Source organism: Myotis davidii, unplaced genomic scaffold, assembly GCF_000327345.1.
Source record: "Myotis davidii unplaced genomic scaffold, ASM32734v1 scaffold207, whole genome shotgun sequence".
Classification (NCBI taxonomy): Eukaryota; Metazoa; Chordata; class Mammalia; order Chiroptera; family Vespertilionidae; genus Myotis; species Myotis davidii.
In genome coordinates, this window is record NW_006298349.1 from 1,872,517 (window position 1) to 1,876,675 (window position 4,159).

Consider the following 4,159-nt stretch of genomic DNA (forward strand, 5'->3'; position numbering starts at 1 on the left):
TGGGCCTGCGGGCGGCTGGGCGCTCCTGACCTGGCTGCGAGCCAGGGAGACCTGCAGGGCCTGTCCCGGGAATTTGGGTAGGCCCTGGGGGTGGGATGAGTTTTGTTGCTTAGATTGAACTTACAGTTTAGCAGGTGGTCATTCAAATGGGACAAACGTGGATTTGAACTTCAACACTGTGACTCGGTACCTGTGGAAGCCTAGGACAGGCATTTACATGCCTCGCTCTTGAATTGGAGATCATTATGTCTACCTGGCACGGCTGTCAGGAGGATTAACAGACAGATCTAAAGCACTCACATTGTGCCTGACACAGAACTAGGGCTCAGTAAATATTGGAATATAGACAGAAACCTAGGGGCTGCACAACATAGGGGAAAGAGCTGACAGATTCTCTTGACCAAACTCTACTCGGGCTCCTCTGAAATATTTTTCCATGAAGCCTGACTTTCAGACTTCCCTGTTTGTCTCTGCTGTGGGCCGGAGTCCAAAACCCACGGGGTCCAGTTTTAGCAAGGATGCTGCTAAGTCCGTTTGACCAGAACCCCCCACCCTCCATATCTAGTTGGATTTCTCACCCTCCATTATCTGGGTGATATCTGATCACCCTGGCCTGGTCAGTCTAGCCAGAATCCTCCTCACCTCGGATGTTTCTTCCTCTCATTTTCCATCCACTGCACCCCTCCCCCCTCCTTGGCTATAAGTTCCATTGGCCCATATTCACACTTGAGCTCTCTCTCTATTGCCCATTGAAAGATTCCATTGCGGTGGTCCCTATACCTATAGAAATAGTTTCCCCTTGAATAAAGTTTTCCTTACTGTGTCATCGAATAATGTGTTCTCTAACAGCTCCTGATATTTCACTCCTCAGTGTATCAACAACTCTTAACCTCTTACAATGTCAAGCAATTTCCAAAATGTAACAAATGTGAGTAATGTGACAGTTAATAGATTCAAAACTGATTCAGAAAATTCCTGGGAAAGACAGTGAGAAAGTGGGGATCCATAAGAAGTCCTTTTCCAGGAGAGGCACACAATACAACATAGACTCAGAATGATTTTGTCAAATAGCTTCTTTGCCTAGTGAGTTCCTTCCTTCTCTAGCTCCCCTGTGTCACCCCACCCCCTCACTGTGCATCTTTGGAATTTAGAGCACCAAGCAGGAAGTAGATAGTGTGGACACTGATAAGGAAGATACCTACTAAGAAGGGCTCCTGGTGGCTGACTGGGCTCAATGTTGTTTTTTTTTTTTTTTTTTTTTTTTTTTTTTTTTTTTTTTTTTTAAAAAAAACCGCACATCTCAGCCATTTCTTCACAGGGGCCTCTCATGCAAACTGCACGTCAGGGAGAGGCCTGCTCTGAACTGCCTGCCTCTGCACCGAACTCCTGCCTGCCGGTGTTCCTGCCATCTGAGCCAGCCTTATAAAGGAGTTCCTGACCTGTTTCAACCAATAGGACTGAGCTTTCCTCTTCCAATCAGAGCTGCACAGCTGTATCAACATCTTTACCCACTGATCACAGCAGCTCCATCGGACCAATCAAATGTCAGGAATCTGGATCCTTATTTTATGAGGACAGACCAGTCAGGGATCAGGGGACTTCTGCTTACATAAGCTGGCTCCCCTCTGGCACACTTTCCCTTCCCACTGAGGACTGAGACTGCATTTCCACGGCTGAGCTGAAATACTGAAGATGTCTTCTGGACCAGCGTGGTGCAGACCAGCACAGGCCAGAGCAGAGCTGTCTAGCCAGAGAGGGGCCTGGCCCCAGGGCTGCCTCTTAGCCGTACTGGATCACAATTGAGCTCTTTTGTGCTGAATTAAGTTTCCTTCTTCACCGCACCCCAAACTGGGGATTCCTGTTAGCATTGAATTGGTGCCACCAACCATTGCTTAATAATTGTAAAGACAGGGACAAATAAAAAAAATAAGAGGTTAGCCCTCGCTGGTGTGGCTCAGTTGGTTCAGCATTGTCCCATGCACCAAAAAATCACCGGTTCGATTCCTGGTCTGGGCACCTACCCAGGTTGCTGGTTCAATCCCCAGTTGAGGTGGGTGCAGAAGGCAAGCAGTGAATGTTTCTATCTCATGTGGATGTTTCTCTCCCTCTACCTTCCTCTCTCTCTCTCCAATCAATACACATTTAAAAATAAAAACAAAAACTGTAATTCTCCCAGTTTAAAATAAGAGGAGGACTCTCCCTACACTTTGTTTTCTTTGAGCATGTTGACGAAGAACATCCAAACCTGTAGAGAATTTTGGTGAGAATTTATTTGAGCCAAAACTGACAACAATGCCGGGAAGTAAGATCTCAAATGCACTGGAGAATGACAGTGTGGGGCTTCTTCCTTGTGTTTGGAATGAAGGAGGGAATATAAGGAAGATGAAATAAAGGTGGAAGAAAGCAAGAGGGGGTTCGGGTTACAGGAGAGTTATGGCTAAGGGCTCCCTGGAGGGTGATTAGCCTCCAAGGGGTCTGAGGTGCTGTGGGCGTGGTAGTAAGTGTGGTGAGTGTGGTGATGTTGTGAGACAGATTAAGAGAAAATAACCAAATTTAATACATAAAATGCATGGGAAGTCCTCATACATGAGAGAGTCAGAGGCCTCACATGCAGGGGAGGGTCACAGACAGGGAAAGTGTGGTATATGTGACACTCTGAGCTAAGAATGAGGTGAGGCACCTTGCAGAATTGTAAGAGCAGGTGTTTAGTAATGAAGAGTTTGCCCTGCCTGCCCAGGTTGGTGTGACTCAGTTGGTTGAGCATCACCCCATGCACTCCGAGGTGGCTGGTTTAACTCCCAGTCAAGAGCACCTGCCAGGGTTAGGGGCTCAATCCCCAGTAGGGGGCGTGCAGGAGGCAGCCAATCCCCTCATTGATGTTTCTGTCTCTCTCCTTCTCCCTTCTCTTTCTAAAGTCAATAAAAACATATTTTTTAAATAAAATTAAAAAAAGTTTGCCCTGCCCTATAGGAAGGCAAAAAAGGTTCTCTCGCCCTGGCTGGTGTGCTCAGTGGTTAAAGAACTGGACTTCGCACTGAAGGGGGAAGGGTTCCATTCCCAGTCAAGGGCAGGTACCTGGGTTGTGCGGTTGCTCCCCACCCCCAGCCAGGCCACCTGTGGGAGGCAACCAATTGATGTATCTCTCTCGCACTGATGTTTCTCTCTTTCCCCTTCCCCTTCCATTCTCTCTGGAAAACAATGGGGGGACAATATCCTCAGGTGAGGATTAACAAGAAAACACAAACAGTTATCTCTGATAATCATTTATTATGGGAACGGCCCCTAATTTAATTTCTTCTAGATAGTTAAGTGGGGGCAAAAGTTTCTCTTGAGTCCCCAGAGTCCTGGTTGCCTCTAGTTCAAAATGATCTGCACACCAGAGCGGCACATCTAAACCCCCACAGCTGTATAAGGGGATGAGATTCCTTTCTGTCTTACCAATGTCCTGTAGACAAAAAAAAAAAGGTGGGTGGAGGGGGGACGTTCTACAGAAAGTAACCTCACAGGGTGACCTGATCATAAATTCCCAACTCCGCAGTCCTGGTGGGTAGTCATGCCCAGCACTTAACTTCTTTAGAAAAAGGGTTACCTTTGCCTTAAGCAAACCCTCTCCATTGTATATGTGCATTGAAGTTAACACACCTTTGAATTAGGTGGTTAACACCCTCAAGGGAGCAGTAATCTCATGTACCCTGTATTCCAGTTCCACCTTGCTTTCTCCCACCTTCATGTTATCTTCCTTAACTTTCCTCCTTAATTTCAAACAAATAAAAGAATCTGAAAATCTGTTATTCTCTGGAGCATTTGAGAAATTGTTTCCAGCATCATCATCAGTTTTGGTTCAAAAATTCTCTACAGGTTTGGACACTCAATGACAGCCATAATCCTAGTGTAACTGGACAAACAACCGTGCTGCCTGTCACTACTCGAGCCAATTAAGCAGAGGCAGGGTTGAATCATACATGAGTGGTTATCCCAGTACTAGAGGCCAGATGCATGAAATTCGTGCAAGAGTAGGCCTTCAAAGCCCTGGCTGCTGGTCCTCCGGACAGTTGTTCTGCTGTTTGGTCTAATTAGCATATTAGCTCTTTATTATATAGTACTAGAGGCCCGGTGCACAAAAATTTGTGCACTGGTGGGGGAGGAGGGGTTGGTGTGT